Below are 20832 nucleotides of genomic sequence, written 5' to 3'. Positions count from 1 at the left end.
TTCTGCCCTTAAGCACAGAACCGCATTGCCGAAAGTAAGTCCCGGCACCATTATTCCTTTCCAAATACCTCTTAGTACTTCATATTTGTTGTACCCCCATAATGCCCTATGTTTCATTATCCCGGCGTCTCTTCGTCCTTTTGCCCTAAGAGCCTGTTCATGCTTTTCCGTGTATATCTGCCCTTCGTTTAGCCATATCCCGAGGAATTTGTATTCGGCCACTTTGGTTATTTCATGGCCTTGTATTGTAAGCACCTGATCAGTGGTATCGTTAAAAATCATCACACCTGATTTAGTTGCGCTAAAACTGAATCCTAGAGCGTCTCCTTCGTCTCCACAGTAATTAACTAAAGTTTGTAAATCTTCCTGCCTGTCTGCTAACAGTACAATATCGTCCGCATACATTAAACCCGGGAGTCGCTGCCCAACTACATTTCCGCCTAATCTGTACGACAGATTATAACCCAGATTACTTTCTTCTAGCCTTCTTTCCATATTTATCACGTAAAGCATGAACAGCAGCGGTGATAGAGGATAACCTTGCCTTAATCCTTTGTGCACCCCCACAGTTGTGGTACTTTTTTTCCCTTCCCATGTAATTTCAACTTCATTATCTTGGTAGATTTCCTGTAGAAAATCATTATCTGATGACCGATACCTAAATCTTTCAATATGCTCCACAGGAGTTCCCTGTTCACGTTATCGTATGCACCGCTTATGTCCAGAAAGGCTAAAAACAGAGGTCTATTTTCCGCCTTAGCTATTTCTATGCATTGGGTAAGCACGAACAGGCTATCATCTAACCGCCTACCCCTTCTGAACCCATTCTGAAGTTCTCCGAGTATCCTATTCCCTTCTACCCATGACTGCATTTTTAATTTCACCGCCTGCATTGCCAGCCTGTACATAACAGATGTTATCGTAATCGGACGGAAGGATTTTATGTTCATCTTATCTCCTTTCCCTTTATAAATCAAATTCATTTTACTCTGTCTCCAGCTGTGCGGAATTTGCTGATTTGTTATGACTGCCTCCAATGCTTTTATCAGCGCTTCCTTGCTTCTTGGGCCAAGTTCATTAATCAGCTTAATTGAAATTTCGTCTATCCCTGCGGATGTGGTTTTAGGAATATTCGCTTCCGCCTTTTCCCAGTTAAGGCTAGTCAGTTCTAAGCTGTTCTCTTTTGTGCTGTCCTGTGTTGCCGCCTCACTTGGGGAGATTACCCCATTGGCGTTGCTAAAAGACGCAGCTATAAATGACGTAATGTAGTCCACAGCATCGTCTCCCTCTAAACATTTTCCTTCAGCATCTATAATCTGTTCCTGCTTTCTTTGATTTGTTTTTCCCAACCAGCTTATATGGTTCCAGAAATTTTTTGGCGCCCCTTTATTTGCCTCGCGAACTTCAGCCAGCCATTTATCAGAGGACTGCTTTATTTTAGCCTGGACTAGGACCTGAACTTGCTGTTTCTTTTGTCGATAAGATTCCCATTTTTTGCCTATTTCCTCTTCAGATAACTGCGCCCTCTTTGCTTCTCTGTGTTCCCTTGAAGCCACCCGTCGTTGTTCGATGGCCTTATTAATTTCCATATTCCACCAGCTTCGTGGCTTCCTCTTTCCTCTCCAGCGGTTAACTCCTTTCACTTGTTTCATTTTTGTAGCGATGAGCAGTTCTAACTGATTATAATCCCAATTTTCCATGTGGCGTTTCTCAATTACTTCTTCTATATCGGCTGATATTAGCGCTATTTGTTCATCATTTAATTTTGCCTTGTCTTTTGGACTTCGCTGCATTTCTCTTTTGACTAGGGCTCCCAATTGTAGACTAATACGTTTATGATCACTTCCTAGGCTGTCCTTCCCCTCTTCGTCTATTTCCATTATTGCGAGCTTGCTATAGAAGCCCTGCGACATTAGACAGTAGTCAATGGTTGTTTGCCTGTTACGGGATTCCCACGTGATTTGTCCCTCACATTTAGTTTCTCTATTGACAATAACTAGGTTGTGGCTGTGCCTGAAACAGCGCCACCTGCCGGCGCAGTGGCGCATCGCTTGTCAGCTCCAACTCAGCGCCGGTAAGGGTGTGAGGGCTCGCCGCTATCATCTTTGTGACATTCTTTACGTAATTACCACAGCCGGGGTTAACAAACAGCGAAGATGCCAAAAGGGGGGTAGAAAAATAAGGAACCGCTAGAAGAAAAGACGAAGGCCAGGGTCGGACACACGACATGCCTCGCGCATCAGCGAAGCTCGTCGATAACTTGAGATGCCTCACACCTGCGCGGCGTAGCATCATCGGAACTTCCAGGCGCTCTGCTCCCTCTCTCCCTCTCCTCCGCGCTCTCCTTTCGAATTCGTTTCTGTTCTCCGAAGAATAAGATCAGTCTGCTCCGAATCTGCACGCTGTCAGCGAGTCTCTTTTTATCCCGCAGCGAGGACGAAGCCGTCGCTACAAGTCTATGCTGGAGCATTCGGTGCAATGCAGATATAAACCTGTGCGAACGCGGCCGAGGTGTGAAGTCATTCTGAAATGCTGCAGCTGACATTTCCGGGACATCCTTTCGAGCACACTGACTTCCAGAGAACTAAATGAACGATCACACTGCCCATATACTGAGTGTACGCAATTTAATGCATGCTCGATGTTCCTTGAAATCGTAGATAATTCCAAAATTGTTTAGTATTTATGCAGATGCATGGAAACAAACTAATACCATGCAAGGCCTTCGCTTCCCACGATAATAATAGGCGAAACCAGTAGAAATCAGCTAATATACATTTGCATAATCGGTTCGCACAATGTGTCGACACGTCTTCGGGTCAAAGACGATGACCGTTTCATCAACAGCAGTGACTAAATGATAGTTAATCGCTGCTACTAGCGGAGGCTCCCGAGAAAGCGTTCCGAGGTAGCAGTGCTCGCTGCATCCTTGAGGGTCTCGTTGCGCTGTTTCTCAATTTAGACGGTCGCGAGCACAGAACCAAACACCACCGTAGCGGTCAGTCCCTGCACCGACATCAGTATAACACACGAAATAACACGGCGCCAAAGTGGCCGGCGTGACAAAGCAGGTGATAGCGCCCGAAATAACACGACTGACGACGTTCCGGAAACAAGGACGCACGGCGATTGTAACGGCAGCGCAATTCGAAAATTCAAAAGGGATTGAGGTGAAGGGACCTTCCCTCCTATCAGAACCCTGTCGTTGTGTATCCATCCACCTAGTGTGACGAGGTTCTCCGAATTAGCCGGAACGGAAGTGGCTCGCGCTTTCCTCCCCTGGGCTGCATGCGCATGTATTTATCGATTCCCAAGAGCAAACGGATGCACTGCCGTAGTTAAAGTAAGAATTTTGAAAATTAGAACCGCAACCAATTCTGGGCTCAGCCAAATCGTTAGAAATATTGACTGCAGTGAACCTGGGCGCGCAGCACACAACAACTAGCGGCTAGTGCTTACACGCGCAGCCTGCGACGACTTGCACACAGGGCACCCAACTCGCGCAAACATTCCATCCACAATTTTTCTTGCATCAACGGCTATATGCGGGAATTTTCAGCAGCTCTGGGCTAGCAGCCCTTCGAGAATTGGGCCCTGGCCACAGTTTGTGTGTTGCAGCTCATATATACTGAGTGATAGTACAGGCTGTTTTAGTTTCGGCCCCATCAGCCTGGTTCCAGAGCCCACTGCGGTTCCGCTCGGTAACCAGTTCCTTTCGCCTCCTCTCATTGGCCGACCGTCGTCATGTCCGGCGTGACGAAAAACTTCCGGAGGCAGCTCCGCGTTTTTCGTCTACGTCACGGGGCGCGGCCACGGCGCCGAAAGGAACCGTTCCGCCACAGGAACCGCGCTGAGTAGGTCCTCTTCGCGGCAACCGCTGCCGCACTCTTGTAAACAAACATGGCGGCGCCCATGACCCCGTTTCTTTTCGCGGCTCTTTGCGGAGAGAAGACCAAGAAACAGGGAAGATGCCTTCGATCTGTCGGGGGAGGATTTCCGCCGCCATTTCAGAATGAGTAAGGCGCTGGTGCGTAGGCTGTGTGCTGATCTTGAGGACGAAATCGGGACGAAGGGGCCGACCGGACTGCCGACAGAAGCGAAAGTTCTGTGTGCGCTTCGGTTTTTTGCAACCGGGAGCTTTAAGGCTTCCTCTGTCAGCAGTGAGGTGACCATGCAACCCTCGCGATCCTCAGTGAGCAACAGCATCGGAGCAGTAGCGCTAGCTATAACTAGCGCAGGCAAGCGAAAAGGGTGGGTAACCTTTCCGTCCACGCCAGCGGAAAAGCAGCGGGAAGTGGCCGAATTTTTGCACCGCGGCCGAATTCCTGGTGTTGTTGGCTGCATCGATGGAACCCTCGTTGCCATCAGTCAGCCCAAATGTCTCAGCCCTGGTGAAACGCAGGCATTCATGACCAGAAAGGGCTACTACGCCCTAAACACGATGTCGGTAAGTACTACATGTCTGTCCTCGTTAAACAAAAAAAAAACAGAATTCGCGAATGTCAGCCACCTGCGTGGATTGCGTGCATTTGTATGCTTAAATTTTAATGCACTCAAAATTGGAGGGAGGAAACGTCATTTACTTTGTCGGGTAACATGTTAACGATACTTATGAAAAACAAATTCCACCAAGGTTTCCGCATAATTTTCATAATATCACTAGAGTATTGCATTCTGCGTCACAATTGTGGCCCTACATGACAGACAGTTAAAATTGTTATAGATAACAGGTATACGCGGCAAGACAACATATAAAAGGCACCATTTTTTATTAGAATAATGCCACCTTCCCTATCTTTGCAAAAACTTAACATGAATATTTCTTAAAATTATGCTCATATCATGTTCCAAGAGTGTGCTGCTTTTATGAAAATTTCAGAGTGAATTAGGGCCATGGCTTTTTTTCTACTCATTAGTTTGTCACCAGCATGTGTCAGTCTTTCTGCTAACTTTGTATATTTGCAGGTCTCAGATTCAAAACCGAGAACCCACGCTATTGATCCGCGACGACCAGGATCCACACACGATGTCTTTTGCTTGAAACACTCATTCCTGTGGAAGAGAATTGCCCAACAAGGGCTACTTTGTCCTGAGGAGTTTCTGCTTGGTGAGCCGTCTTATCTGAACCAGGCAAATACAGAGACTGCGCCCGGTTTTTATTTTTACACAGGTGACAGTGGCTACACACATGAGCCCTGGCCGATGACCCCTGTACCTGGCCATCCAAGCCTCCAGACACCAGAGGGGGCCTACAATCATGCACACTCTTCAATAAGGACAGCTGCGGAGCGCTGCATTGGGGTGCTGAATAACAGATTTCGGTGCCTTCAAAGGTATCCAACTCTGCATTACAGCCCCAAGCGTTCAGCTACCGTTATTGCAGCATGTGCAGAGCTCCACAACCTGTGCCTTGAAGAAGGTGACCCTTTTGACGGTTCACAGAGCAGTCATGACAACAGCGACAGCGAGGATACTGAGCAGGAGGATGACACCGCTGCACAAAACGTACCACCATCATCTTCCACTCACTCCACACTAACAAAACCTAAGCAGTGCGGTGCCGCATTGTACATTTCTTCTCCCTACCACGCCCTAAGCACACTGCTTCTTTGAAAAGAGTGTGTCAGCGGGTGATAAGGCAGCTCGCCAGGCAGAGACGACACACCTCACAGTGATTTATGCATTGCAGTGTTCATCATCATCATCGTCAGCCTGACTACGCCCACTGCAGGGCAAAGGCCTCTCCCATGTCTCTCCAATTAGCCCTGCCCTTCGCCAGCCGCGGCCACCATATTCCCGCAAATTTCTTAATCTCATCCGTCCACCTAATTTTCTGCCGCCCCCTGCTACGCTTGCCTTCTCTTGGAATCCGCTCCTTTACCCTTAAGGACCAGCGGTTAACTTCCCTTCGCATTACATGCCCTGCCCAAGCCCACTTCTTCCTCTTGATTTCAACTAGGATATCATAAACGCGCGTTTGTTCTCTCACCCACTCTGCCCGCTTTCGATCTCTTAACGTTACACCTATCATTTTTCTTGCCATAGCTCGCTGCGTTGTCCTTAACTTAAGCTGAACCCTCTTTGCTAGCCTCCACGTTTCTGCCCCATAGGTGAGTACCGGTAAGATACACCTGTTGTGTACTTTTCTCTTGAGGGATATTGGTAAACTGTCATTCGTGATCGCAGATAACTTGCAATATGCGCTCCACCCCATTCTTATTCTTCTAGTTATTTCCCTCTCATGATCTGGATCAGCTGTCACTACCTGCCCTAAATAGACATATTCTCTTACAACTTCCAGCACCTGGCTACCAATTGCGAACTGCAGTTCCCTTGCTAGGCTGTTGAACATTACTTTGGTTTTCCGCATGTTAATTTTCAGCCCCACCGTTCTGCTCTGCCTGTCTAATTCATTGATCATGCTTTGCAGCTCATGTCCTAAGTGACTTAGCAAGGCAATGTAATCAGAATAAACTTCAACAGTTTCAACCTCAACTTTCAGCATTATGATTGTTGTTTCTTGTCCTTTTTTCCTTTTGCATATTTGTTATACCATTGTAGCAATAGCGGGTGTTAGAAAACCTGACACAGCTGCCCAGTTTGGTACAAATAACTGGCACTGAAAACAAAATCTTGCTTATGGCTGTTTATGATCCACTGAGCCTCTTCATCAGTGGTCATCTTCGGCACAATCTTGGTAGAAATAAATAACACTGCTACAAAATGTGCTCGACTGAATTATTGAGACAGAGAGCATTCTTGGTAGCCAAATTCTATGATATCAGATGGGGCTTCTTGATCACTGATATTTATACAAAAAAATCACAGCAGAACTTGTCTCTACGCAATGGCTGAAGCAAGAAGCTGCAGCCATATGTATGCACTACTGCCATAATATCACAGAGTATTTGGCTGGGATAACATAACACTCTGAAAGAAAATTATAAAGTCAGCTAAAATAACGAACTGCAGTTATTATTGGTTCCACACTGCCGAGAGACTATCACAGCTGAAAGGATTAACAATGTAAAATAAGGGTAGTAGCAAGAAATGTACAGAAGGTAATCATGGCTGTTTTGGGTAATATAGCATAACGAAGTGATGCAAACAGAAATGAATGAAAGGCAAATATTCTTGGCTACACACGAAATGAAACAATTGTCTGGAGTAGCTGGTTTGGATAATATAGCAAAATAAAAAGATGTAAACCAAAATGGATCAAATTTAAAGACCCTTGTCTACACAGAAAATTTCAGTTGTCTGGGCTAGAATAATAAAGTAGGATGGCAGTAGTAATATTTAAAAGATCCTTTGAAGCTTATAATGACAGAAGTGGAATAAAATAAACCCGGGAGTTATACACTTCTTTTTTTTAGAACTGCCGCCACTTGTACGCTGTTTTCGTTGCTGGTCCCTCTGCATTTGAAATCTCTGCGAGCTCCCGCCACAACAGCGCTTTGCTTGCTTTCACACTTTCTGGCGTCAAAACAAATGACCCTTTCACGAGGCACGGGTATTGCTCCATGAACTCCACAAGCAAAGTACGCTGCCGCGGCGAAACATGGGGACCAAGAGGCCGGCGAGTCGCTGCTTGCGCCATTGGGAGTCTTCTTGTTAGGAATGAAACTTCAACGCGCGCGCGCATGCGACACCATCCACCGACATGAAAGAGAAATATGTACCAAATGAAACGTCAAAATAATTGTTTACTGTGCACTCGTGCATGTATTGCGACCTCTTAATAAATAATATATATTACCATTTGTTTGTTAAATTTGATTTCTTTTTAAAACGACCTATACTTTAGTGCACGGCCCCCGAAAAAGCCAGGCAGTCGTGGGCCGGGCTCCCGCGAGGTCGGGCGCTCGACGATTGGCCGTTGGCTTTCCCTTCTTTCTCCCCTCGCAGTTCGCTGTCGTCATTCTAACGTCACTCCGTAAAGGAACGGTTCGGAGACGGAACCGAAGTAGGATCTTTGGGGATCACACCCATGACAGTGAGCACAGTGGGCCGTGAGCTGCACTCGGACGCCACAGATATTTCTAGCAATGCTACGAAAAAGATAGCCCGGGTTTGTCTAGTACCGGCGAATAAACGTGGCAGTTGATTTCCGCCACTGGTGCCCGGAAAAAAAACATATCTGAGCCCTGATTTCTGGCTTCCCTGAAAACAATGACTGCCTACGTCAGCCTACGAACGAACACCTAGTGGACAGAGAATGCGACGACGCCTTTATCCTGTTTTCGGAAGGACCAGCAGGTGCTATCGTGATCAAATGATTACGGGACACGCGTTCGCCGAAAAAAAAAATATCGTAGTTTTGCCTCGCAACTCAGCTGGTATTGTTATGCGCATTTAAGGCGACATGATTACGTGAGTGGTCCGAAAAATCATTTCTTTCCGGACCCTCGCGTCCCGTAAACTTTTAAGGCGGAAGCCTTTAATGCCTCATCGTTGTAAGCAGCGGTTGTCGACAGAAATGTCACGCTTTTCAATTGGTCGAAACGGTCGTGACGTCACAGTGCGCGAATTTCAAACGGGGCCAATTGTACTTAAGCTAGTAACCATGCAACCAATTAAAGGTATCGTATAGTGATGCTCCAAGTAAGTGGGACTGAGTTTAGTTCATTGCTTACTTAACCAATTAGCCTAATTAACCTTTGTAGTCGGACCAGATAAATAAATAAAACCGAGTAGGAAATTGGCCGAGCTCGGGAATCGAACCCCGGTCTCCGGTGCGCGAGACGAGAACGCTACCACTCCGCCATGCCAGCTCAATGGTTTGGAATGAACAAAGGCGCGTCTAGTGAATACGGTGTCTTCGTTCATTCCCATCTTCCTCCCTTCCCTTTACGACGAGGTTTAGGTGTCCACCGAGATATGAGAGACAGATACATTTCCTTTCCTCAAAAACCAATTTACCGACGAGCAAGGCAGAGAGCCGAACGGGCGATGGCGTTCTATGGACTCCCTGGCAGCGTTGCAAGACGCTGTCGCGTTCCGCTTTCAGAGGCGAAGTTCAACACCTTAACCACACATCAGTGACACAAGCAGCAACACCACGCTTAAGGCTTTCGCCTCACCGCACTTTAGGTAAACAAAGTGCCCCCTGATTTATTTTGATAGCGTAAGCACGTTGGTAACTCTCACGCTTTATGACAGATAACGCCGCAAGGGCATAAACGCAGGAGGTCTTACTGTTTCCTTCGACGTCACGGTGCTCTTCTCCACGTGTCCAGCCGACTCCACGGTCGAGGATGCTTTGAAGAGAGCCTGGCAGGTCGCACTTCCCTCGACGTTGCTTAGCTTAGCGCACTGGTGCGGTTCTGCCGGAGCGATACACCTGTGAAGGAAGACGGAGAAAAAAGCCAGATACAAACACATCGCTCGGCTGTCTTCTCCCCCCGCGTCACGGAATTGCAGCCTGGTGAGAAGTGGCCTCTAACGCGAAGGGTATCCCCTTCCATGGAGGGAACAAAAGCGAGACTCCGCATAGACGCCACACTGCCACACATGGCACGTCCGCTGCGAATACGAGATGGGCTCCGGCGCTAGACGACCTGAGCGGACAAGGCTGGCGCCGACGGCAAGATGAAAAGGAGCAAGACGGCTTCCAAGCGTCGACTCCGAGAACAGTTGTTGGCCATCCTGTAAGGAGCTTTCATGTACTCATTTCGGCAGTACAGTCTTTTTTTTTTTTTTTCTCTCCGAAGTGTGCCTTCGCGGTTTCAGAACTAGCCCATATAGTTAAGGTACCCTAGCGCGCGCGCATCAAGGCACCCTAAGGTACACAACCACACCCTTTCTGTCGTAGTCGCGGCGCCGCTTGGGTGCCGTTCCTTTGACGCGAACCGACACCGTGCATCCCATGCTCGGTGGAGATACGAGACCCAACGTCTGGTCCCGGCAAGCGTGGAAAAATACTTCCCTTTATTGGGCTCCGTCAGAGATACATGACTGTCACAGAAGTGGCGGCAGCCTGTAAATTAGTTTTGTTTGTATAAAACTGATGCGTCCGCGTTTCTTTGTATGTGTCTCGGGAAGAGCAAGAATGCATGCACGCTTTTTTCAGTTATTTAGACAACCCCCTTGCATTGCGAAAGCGGAGGCTGCTCAAGGTCGACCCCGATACTGCCGAAGTCTGGAGCTGACCATTAGCAGGAAAGTTGCGGCGTGCGTGACTGGCTTTTTGGTTGTGTTTTACTTTTTTGCGTTTCCAAGGTCACCGAATCGAGAGTCGAAGCCTAGGGCTTCTTTTTAGTTGTGCGTTAATTTTTTCCTCCTCCAAGATGGCGGCCATGCAGAGTCAAAGTGTAGGTGCCTACGTGCTCTTGTTGCGCTTTTTGGTGTTTTGTTTTTTCGACGCCGACGCTGTGGCGCCGCGAGTGCTCGCCCGCTAGGGCCCGAGGGCTTCAAAAGGGGGCGGTATGGAAACGAACTTCAGTCCGCTCGTCGGTGGAAACGCTGCCGCCGCGAATTCCCGGGTCTCCGAGCCCCCGCACCGCATCCTCGAAACCGCAAGCTGCCCTGGACGGACGTCGCCTTCGGGGGCCGCATTGACTGCGCGTTTGTGGATGGACTGCAGCCGCGCTTCCCGGTTGACTGCATGTTTGTTTACCTTCTGACTTTTGACCGACTGTATCTAATTGACCTGTCACTTGTGTTCTGACCTGTGTAGAAATATTCAATGTATAACTTAATTCAGTGTGTTTACTGCTATGTGCTTTCCGCGATTGTTTTGTAGAATGTAAATTACGTGTCTGTGAAAGCTGCCGCATTGTTCAATCGAAGCTATAAACTTTGTTTTGTTGTTGTTACCTCTTAACACGCCTCGGTCTCATACCCCTGTCAAGCGGGCAAGTTAAGTACACTTACGGAGAGTGTCACTCGCGGTAAGTACACTTCGCCACATCTAAACGACGGAAGTGGAGTGTCACTCGCGGAAGAGTGCACTCCGCTAGGAGTGCGTTCACGGACCACACTTTGAGGGCTGAGTGCGTAGCCTTGCCACCAGCGACTTCAAAGGCAAAACATGTATAGTGCATAAAAAGTACTTACAACTTTATTTTACATGCTGTAACACTGTTTCAGAAAAAAAAAATCGTTCGTTATAGCTTCAAACGAAGCAATAAACAAGGAAACGTGATCAGACGCAACATTACTACGCGCCACCATCTTGTTTGTTGCCGCAATTCTGGATAGTCTTGGCTTTTCTTCTATTTATATTTTTTTCATCGTTAAAAACTGTTGAACTTTTTTTTTATTTGCTCTATCACGTTAAGCAATCAATTATTATGAGTCCTTTTTCTTTTCCGCCGACCTCTTCAGAAATTCCGCTCATTTTCTGACGCTTTTTTTTACTCCGAGTGCACTTTGCTTTCCCATTTAGCACCGCGTAGCCCACAGTGTCACTCCGGATACCGAAGTGCACTCCCCGTAAGTGCACTTAACTTGTGCGCTTGACAGGGGTACCAGTCACAACGTTTTCTTACCGGCTACGCCGGGCATCAAACGGCCACCCCCTCATTGTCCGGACTCAGTGATGATGTCTCCTAGTCACCGAACCCGTGACAATTAACTGGCGTCCGCAACAGGACGTTTGAGGCGAAGAGAACGTGGTGAACTGAGAGGGAGACTTGTTGAGGTGTTGAACTGTGCCGACTTTAGAGAGGTGTCGTGTATCAACAGGATTTGCTTTGTGCTGAGCTTGTAGCTGTGTTACTGAAAGTGGGCTTGGAGATAGAAGAATGGATTTGGAAAGGTTGATAGCTATGGGTAGCCAGTTGGGGCTAACAAGCACTGAGCTCAGAAAATGGGTCGAAGATAAGCTGCGCGAAGAGCGAAAATGGGTCGAAGATAAGCAGCGCGAAGAGCGGGCGTTTGCCTGAGAGAGAGCGGAGCAGGAGCACGCAGTCGCGGAGGCGGAGCGCGCGGCCGCGAAGGCAGCTGATGAACGTCAGACAGAGATTATGCGTTTAAAAATAGAGTGTCAACGACTAGAGAAAGAGACTAGAGAGAAAGAAGGGAGCCAGGACAAAGGTGATTTGAAGTTGAACACAAGTAAGCTCCTCATCCCATCTGACGACCGGAAAGATGATTTAGATGCTTATATCAGACGATTTGAAAGCATTGCGAAGAGCCAGAAGTGGCCGGAGAGCCAGTGGTCGACAGCGCTAGCTACTTGTCTGAGTGGGGAAGCGCTTAGTGTTTACGGGCGTTTGCCGCCGGGTGATGCAGCGGATTATACCAAGGTGAAAACCGCCCTTTTGAAGAGATTTTGGTTCACCGCGGAAGGATTCCGAGAGAAATTCAATACAAGAAAACCGGCGGATGGCGAAACTGCAGCTCAGTTCTCAGCGCGTCTCAGCCACTATTTTGACCGCTGGATCGAGCTTTCAGGCATCAAGACTGAGTTTCAGGAACTCAGAGAGCTCCTTATTAAGGAAAGGTTCCCACAGGGCTGTCATTCCAACATGGCAATTTACCTGAAGGAGAGGACAGCAAAATCGCTAGGAGAGATGTTGGACCTAGCTGACCAGTTTTTAGAAGCGCAAGGAAGCCTGAATCTCTCCAAATCGAAGACAGACAGCCGAGACGATGCCGGGAGGCCCGAAAGTGAAGGAAAGAAAATCAATAAGTGAGCACCGCCTCGCTGTTACCTTTGCAACCGCATTGGGCATCAGGCTTCACAGTGCCGTACCCACACCAGTAACAGTCATAGCGTCACCTGTTTCAAGTGCGGGCGAAAGGGACACAAGGCGGATGCGTGCCGCTCAGCGGTAAAGGATAGGCCACAGGCATCTTGCGTCTACTCACCCGCCAAGAACGTTAATGAGGAGAGCATTCGCGATGGCTACCTGGAGCTCAAAAATGGAGATAAAATTCCCGTTGTGAACGCGGTCATGATGACGCGACCGAAATTCCTCGTTGAAGGACTGCCGGTGGTGGCTGGAACGTTGGGAGGCAAGAGCATATCGGTACTGCGGGATACCGGATGCAATGCGGCGATCGTGAGACGAGAGCCCATCAACGAAGACCAGCTCAGAGGAGAGAAGAGGCCAGTGTACTTAGTAGATGGAACAGCTAAGATGCTGCCTGAGGCACGGGTTCACATCGACACCCCGTATTTTTCTGGGATTATCTCGGCGCTCTGCATGGAGGAGCCGCTGTATGATTTCATTCTCGGAAACGTAGAAGGCGCCAGAGCTCCAGATGACCCGAAGGAATTGGTTAAACAACCGGTCAGCAACGAGCTCGCTGAAGAGGAAGTTGCAGCGGTTGTAACAAGAGCGAAAGCAAGAGAGCAAAACAAGAAGTTCCAAGCGCTTAAAACCCCCGACGTCGCAGTGGAGCCACCCAGGAAGAGTTATGCAGAGGAGCAAGCAGAGGACCAGTCGCTCAAGCACTGCTTCTCCCAAATTGGCAAGAAACTGACATGTAGGGATTCGGAAGGCAAAATCGAATTCCAGAAAGAGGATGAAGTACTGTACCGAATCTACACCGAGAAAACTGGGCGGAACGTGCGGCAGCTCGCCGTTCCGAAGTGTCATCGAGAGGCGGTACTGAAAACTGCGCACGACGGAATAATGGCCGGACATTTAGGCGCCCAAAAGACGAAGGACCGGATTTTGCAAGATTTTTTCTGGCCGGGTATCACCGCGGACGTGAAGCGATTTGTCGCCTCCTGTGACATCTGCCAGAGGACAATCCCGAAGGGCCGGGTCGCCCGGGTGCCGCTGGGGAGGACGCCGCTCATCGAAACGCCATTCAAAAGAGTGGCCATCGACATTGTGGGCCCAGTCCAGCCCCCTTCGAAACATGGCAACCGGTACATCCTGAACTTAATGGATTATGCAACCCGGAACCCAGAGGCCGTAGCGCTGCCGAGCGTGGAAACTGAGAGGGTCGCTGAGGCACTGGTCGAAATGTTTTCTCGATTTGGAGTCCCTAACGAAGTCCTAAGCGACCGGGGCACCAATTTCACTTCTGACTTGATGAAGGAGGTGGCCCGACTTCTCTCCATACGCCAGCTGCATACCATGCCGTACCGCCCCATGGCGAACGGGATGGTCGAAAAATTCAACGGCACCCTGAAATTGATGTTGAAGAGAATGTGCTGCCGAAAAACCGCGAGACTGGGACCGCTATCTGGCGCCGTTGCTCTTCGCATACAGGGAAGTCCGACAGGCAAGTTTGGGCTTTTCACCCTTCGAGCTTTTGTATGGGTGGCACGTGAGGGGACCCCTGGCCATTTTAAAGGAGCTCCGGACAAACCATCACCTCGACGAGCAGGCGAAGACCACATACCAGCACGTCTTTGACCTCCGTAATCGGCTGGAAGACACGTGCAAGCTAGCGCACGAGGAGCTCGAAAAGGCCGGGGCGCGCTACGCAAAACTGTACAACCGGAAAACCAGAGAGAGGATGTTTGATCCGGGAGACAAGGTCCTGATTTTGCTGCCTACGGACAACAACAAGCTACTGCTTCAGTGGAAGGGGCCCTTCGAGATTAAGGAGAAGAAAGGAGAGGCCGACTACGTTATCGAGACAGCCGGAGGGAGGAAGATTTTTCACGCCAACCTGCTTAAAAAGTACGAAGAGCAGGAAAGCCAGCCAATAGAACGCGTGTGCCACGCGATCTGCGGCGTCACCGAATCGGACAGCGAGGGAGCCATTGCTGTTCCGGCGTTTGAACAGTCAGAGGCCGAGCGAGATGTGAAGCTTTCTAATGATTTGACGGCGGATCAACGGAGACAGCTCCGAGAAGTGATTTCAGAACACTCTCGCATCTTCTCCGACGTCCCGGGCAAGACTGACTGGGGCCGAGTGCCTGTTAGCGCTCACTACCTGCACTCCGGTCCACATAAAACAATACCCACTTCCGTTTGCGACGAGAGAAGCCGTAAAAAGAGATATGCAGCAGATGGAGCGACTGGGAATAATCGAGAAGACCCAGTCACCCTACAATTCCCCGGTCCTCTTGGTGAAGAAACCAGACGGCACGAACCGGCTTTGCATTGATTTCCGACGCCTTAACGACGTCCTGGTTGCCGATTCGGAGCCAATGCCCAGAGCGGACGCGGTCTTCGCTGCAGCTGGAGAGAAGAAATACTTCTCAAAGGTAGACTTTGCCAAAGGATATTGGCAAATCCCATTGACTGAGGAGCCCAAGCCCAAAACGGCGTTTTCAACGACATCGGGTCTCTTTCAATTCCGTTTTATGCCGTTCGGCATAAAAACTGCCACGGCAGTATTTTCAAGATTGATGCAACGAGTGGTGGAGGGAATCCCCGGAGTGCAGCACTATTATGATGATGTCCTCGTTGCCAGTGCTACGTGGGAAGAACATCTTTCTTCGCTGAGGCAGCTGTTTGCGAGAATCGAGATGGCCGGCCTGACAGTACGACCAAGCAAATGCGAATTCAGGATGGAAAGCATCGAGTTCCTAGGGCATCGCATTGGCCGAGGTGAGCTGGCACCACTCGGGAAAACGCTCGACAAGATACAGGCGGCGCTCCACGAACAAAGCGTCAGGTACGCGCTTTCCTTGGCTTGTCGGGGTATAACCGCGACTTCATACCCGACTACGCAAGAATAAGCGAGCCCCTCACCCAGCTGACGAGAAAGGGAGAGAGGAACGTCGTAAGGTGGATGCCGGCCCATCAGGAAGCCTTCGAAGAGCTGAAGCGTCGGGTCTCAAGCCCTCCGATACTACGGCTGCCAGACTTCTCCAAACAGTTTGTGCAGCACACGGATGCCTCTGATACCAGCCTTGGCGCGGTACTAATGCAGCGGCATGACGGAACGCTTCACCCGGTGGCATACGCGAGCAGAAAATTGCTCCCCAGGGAAGCAGCATACAGCACAATCGGGAGGGAGTGCTTAGCGATAGTTTGGGGAATACAGAAGTTTTCCACTATACCTGTATGGGGTACCGTTCTTAGTTTAGACGGACCACCAACCACTGAGCTACATCCAAATAGCCAAACAGCTAAACAGCAGAGTCCTGCGCTGGAGCTTGCTGCTCCAAGAATATCAGTTCACTGTCGAGCATATAAAGGGCAAGGACAATGTCGGTGCTGATTTTCTTAGCAGGCTGTAGATTTGTCGCGCGGTTAATTTTCGCTATTAATTTATTCAAGTATTATGGTGCATGTGTACACACTGACTTGAATTGTGTGCTAGTTTTATATAAGCGGTTATGTCACGCGCTGTATATGTGTGCACAGGCCTGCTTGCCGACTTCTGTGGGTCTAGAATATTATCGGATAATATTCCGAAAGTGCGGGGCCGTGTCACAGAAGTGGCGGCAGCCTGTAAATTACTTTTGTTTGTATAAAACTGATGCGTCCGCGTTTCTTTTTATGTGTCTCTTGAAGAGCAAGAATGCATGCACGCTTTTTTCAGTTATTTAGACAACCCCCTTGCATTGCGAAAGCGGAGGCTGTTCAAGGTCGACCCCGATACTGCCGAAGTCTGGAGCTGACCATTAGCAGGAAAGAAGTTGCGGCGTGCGTGACTGGCTTTTTGGTTGTGTTTTACTTTTTTGCGTTTCCAAGGTCACCGAATCGAGAGTCGAAGCCTAGGGCTTCTTTTTAGTTGTGCGTTATTTTTTCCTCCTCCAAGATGGCGGCCATACAGAGTCAAAGTGTAGGTGCCTACGTGCTCTTGTTGCGCTTTTTCGTGTTTTGTTTTTTCGACGCCGGCGCTGTGGCGTCGCGAGTGCTCGCCCGCTAGCGCCCGAGGGCGGCCGTATGAAAACGAACTTCAGTCCGCTCGTCGGTGGAAACGCTGCCGCCGCGAACTCCTAGGTCTCCGAGCCGCCGCACCGCATCCTCGAAACCGCAAGCTGCCCTGGACGGACGTCGCCTTCGGTTATGTGGTTCTTGGTTGGTGAAGAATGGTTCGTGCAGTGCTTGCTGGTTGTCTCCTCTTGGGGGTCACGATCGCTGCACTGCACTGGGTTGGGGAAAGGGAGGAACAGATGATAGAATAGGGGACGGGCACGGAGATGAGACGGACGCGGGTCGTGTCGCGGGAGAAGTGGCACGAGCGGAGGCGCGGAGAGCGACCCCGCTATGTGGTTCTTGGTTGGTGAAGAATGGTTCGTGCAGTGCTTGCTGGTTGTCTCCACTTGGGGTCACGATCGCTGCAGTGCACTGGGTTGGGGAAGGGAGGAACAGATGATAGAGTAGGGAACGGGCACGGAGACGAGACGGACGCGGGTCGTGTCGCGGGAGAAGTGGCACGAGCGGAGTGAGTGAGTGAGTGAGTGGATTGAAGAGGGAAAGGGGGGAGGGCACGAGCCTATATACTGGTGGCAGACCACCACGCCCATTGCCAGCGTGCCGATAGTGGTAGGGGGGAGGGGGAGAAAAGAGAGGATAGAAGAGGAGCGCGCCGCCGCATAGTGTGTCGTATGACACTCGCTGTGCTCCTTAGGCCTGGAAACGACCGTGGAGACCTGTCTCCTCCAAGAAGGTCAGGAGGAGCTGGAAGGCTTCGATGGGGTGGTATCCTCCAGGGAAAAGGAGATCTTCCTGCGAGGAGGAGGGTAGACACAGAAGGCGGAAGCCTGCAGCCAATTTGTTTCTGTGAGCTGAGAAGGCCGAGCACTCGCAAAGAAGATGCTCCAGGGACTCCATAGGGCTGTTGCAGTAGCTGCAGGCTGGAGAAGGGGTGAGGCTGAGGCGGTGAAGTCTGGATCCCGTGCTGGCGCAGCCCACACGAAGTTTCAGGAGGAGCCTCCTCTCTTGGACGGTGAGACCCGAAGAAGGCAGTGGCCGTGGCGGGTGACCCTCAGCGACCCTGGGGTCGGGGTGGTCAAGGAGCAGGTGGCGGTCGGTGATTGACCTGGCCAGGTCCAGGGGACACAACGATGTTGAGAGTGGAGTGGAGGGGTTGTGTGCTTCCTTTGCCAGGTGTGGGAATTCTGGCTTTCCGCCGTCGCCTTTGCGCGGCTGTGCCGGCCTCCCGCGTTGTTTCTCCTCTTTCCCTTGCTCCCGCCTCAGGCGGTGGAGAGGCGGCTGGGTGACTAATCACTGTCATTTAGCCACAGCTCCGCCCCGGCTCCCCAAGGGCCTTTGCCATTGGCGCCTTTTCGCGAGAATTCGGGACCCGTTTTGGGCGGCCGCGCACCGCGCGACCGTCCGAGCGGGGCCCAGAGAGAGATCCCTCCGAGACAGCGTAAGGTGCGTACGTTACTGTTTGTCCGTGCCGGCCTTTGCCGTTCGGACCAGTGCTTACTCGAGCTCGCCCGCACGTGTCCTCTGACCTGCAGCGGCTCGAGCCTGTCCAGCGGGGTCCAGCGACCTCCGACAGGCGTACCTTGCGTTGATTGCCCACTCTCTCTCGCAACTGGCCCAACGGTCGACACGAGAGAGAGATCACAGCACTGCCGCGGGGACGTTCTCCTGCAGCGGCGTGCTAGCGGCGCGCATTGCTCGAGTCGCTTCGTGCGCGCAGCGGAGCCTTGCTCCTCGCGCGCCCCCGGGACGGGGTGACGATTGAGTGTGTGTGTACTGCTGAAGGACGACGTGAATAAACGTCTCCTTGGTGAACTTGGAGGCCTATTTCTCTGCGGCGAATCGCTCTCCTCCCAGCGGAGGTTGAGTGCACCGCGTCGGTGTCCCAGTGTTGTGTGGTGACGGCTGATCGGGGCCCTTGGCTCGCGCGAAGCTCGAACCCGCGGTGGTTGGTGGCCTGTGTCCACGTAGAAACCCACACAGGGCATCAGCTGCCTCGTTGCCAGGTATTCCAGCATGGCCTGGGACCCAGCAGAGGTGTATGGTGGTCCCTCTATTGACGATGGCATCCAGCCTGGCCGCTAGTCTCTTGACGATGGGGGTGCCTTTGGCACGAGCGGAGGCGCGGAGAGCGACCCCGCGGGGCTGCGCGGACCGGTGGGAGACGCAGCCGCTGGTTGGTGGAGCGCCGAGCCAATAGGAGAGCGAGCGCTCTAGAATGCTGCTCGCCGCGGAAAGCGGCGGCAATCGACGGGCAACCACGTTCACTTGTTGCTTCCGATACCTCCGCATCCCCACGTGAAAACAACAAAGCTGATGAAGCCATCGCACCTCAGCTCACTCCCGATGGGCAAGAAGATTTCCCCCCTCTTCCTCCAAATGCTCCCTCACAAAAGAGCCAGCAAATTCCCCCTCCACGAGAAGAGAAGCTCACCGCAGCCACACAAACTTCTCCCAGCACTGCTCCTGGCACCAGGCTTGCTCAAGGCAAACCAAACTCATTCATCACTTCCACTCCAACAGTAGTGGATGCCTTCACTGAAGAAGACTACGCCCAACACAGCAAGGGTGCTCCCCCACAACACGACCGTTCCCCCGTCTCTCACCCCTCAGACAGGGACACTGCCCCAGACGGTCTCCCCTTTCGAGAGCAGCCTCGGCAACCAGACAAAAGGAAGAAACGCCGCCTCGCATTTCGTCCTTTCGAGCACACCTCGCCCAAACAAGGGCCTGCTCGTGAAGAACCCGGCATACTGCCCTCTTCCTCTGGGCGCTTCTCTGCACCCCCGTCACAACAGAGCAGCCGCAGCAAGCCTTCTACTGTTCTGTATTTCCCTTTGGGCAACAAAGGAACTTTTCTTAACTCAACACGTGATGCACTCGCCGCTCAACTCTCCCACCTTCCTGGTGTTGTGACAGTGCGTGTCAACATGCGCCGCAATGTTTGTGCTGTGGATGCTCACCCTTCAGCTGACATCGCTCCGCTCCTTGCAGTCGAAGAGATCTGTGGCGTCAGAGTTCGCGCTAAACATCTCGGTCCCAAGACCTGCACCGGTGTCATTTTCGGTGTTGATCGCGGCCTGTCTGAGGAAGATATTGCCGCTGGCCTTGACAGCAAGATCCCCATTCTCAACTGTACACGTAGTGGTGCCAACGTCATCATTCGTTTTGCTGGCACGGAACCCCCACAAGAGGTAGCCCTCTTCAAACACCGTCGACGCGTCCGCGCTCGCCTCCCTCACCCCCTACAATGCCGCAACTGCGGTCTCTTCGGACACACCACAGCAACTTGTCGAAACAAGTCCCGTTGTCTCCGCTGTGGCGACAATCATGCCAACGACAGCTGCGATGCTCCGAAACCCCGCTGCATCAACTGCCGCGGCACTCATTCCTCCATCGAGCCCCGCTGCCCACGCTGGCAACATGAACGCCAAGTTGCCACTGTTCTCTCCACCTCGGAGAAACACCTGACAAGGCAAGAGGCCGAGCGAATCGTCCGAGAACAACAAGGAAAACGTCCTACCTCGTCGCCTCCGCCCGAAACCACTGCACCGAACTCCGGCGCCCAGCCTTGCGCTCCCACCACTGCGCCGCGCAGTACAACCGCCGCTGCACTCAACTCGGCGCCCGGCGCTTCTCCAGTCGCCCGATCCACTGGCCGCTCCTTTCGCGACGCTGTTATAGGACCCCCCACTGCTCCATCACCCCCATCGTCACCTCTCGACCAGCGTGACACTGTCATCGCCGCCCTCACTGCGGCAGTTCAGGCGATAATCGATGAGCTGCCGCCCACATCACCTGCACGCAAACTGTGTGCTGCGGCCCTCGCCGCACAACAAGCCCTCAGTCATCATGGCTAGCTACTCACCTGCGCCCCGGCCGCGGATACTACAATGGAACTGTCGTTCCCTCCGCCGCCGACACACAGAACTTGCCTCCTCTCTTCCTCTCCGCTCCTTCGATGTGCTCGCATTACAGGAAACCTACGCGGCAGAGGAAGAAGTGAGCCTACCTGGCTATGTGTCTTACACCAGTGCCACGGAGTGCGCGAGTGATGTGTGCGCGGATTCTCCCTGCACTGACCCCA

General features: G+C 51.3%; 1 protein-coding gene across 2 annotated transcripts in view; it reads right to left on the bottom strand.

Annotated features, from left to right (window-relative positions):
• Positions 1-20832, bottom strand: part of LOC149357730 (uncharacterized) — a 326496-nt gene that overhangs the window by 109623 nt on the left and 196041 nt on the right. The window contains exon 1 of one of the 2 annotated variants that reach the window (XM_089584877.1): positions 9199-9333. The exons of the other annotated variant lie outside the window; for it this stretch is intronic. The gene's annotated coding sequence lies outside the window, so the exon portion shown is untranslated. Of the gene's footprint in view, positions 1-9198; positions 9334-20832 lie in introns of those variants that run through there. 2 annotated transcript variants of the gene reach the window in all.

Source organism: Amblyomma mixtum, chromosome 3 (assembly GCF_055824585.1).
Source record: "Amblyomma mixtum isolate Tamu chromosome 3, ASM5582458v1, whole genome shotgun sequence".
Lineage (NCBI taxonomy): Eukaryota > Metazoa > Arthropoda > Arachnida > Ixodida > Ixodidae > Amblyomma > Amblyomma mixtum.
The sequence above is the reverse complement of the archived record's forward strand: the minus strand, read 5'-3'. Positions and strand labels throughout refer to the sequence as shown.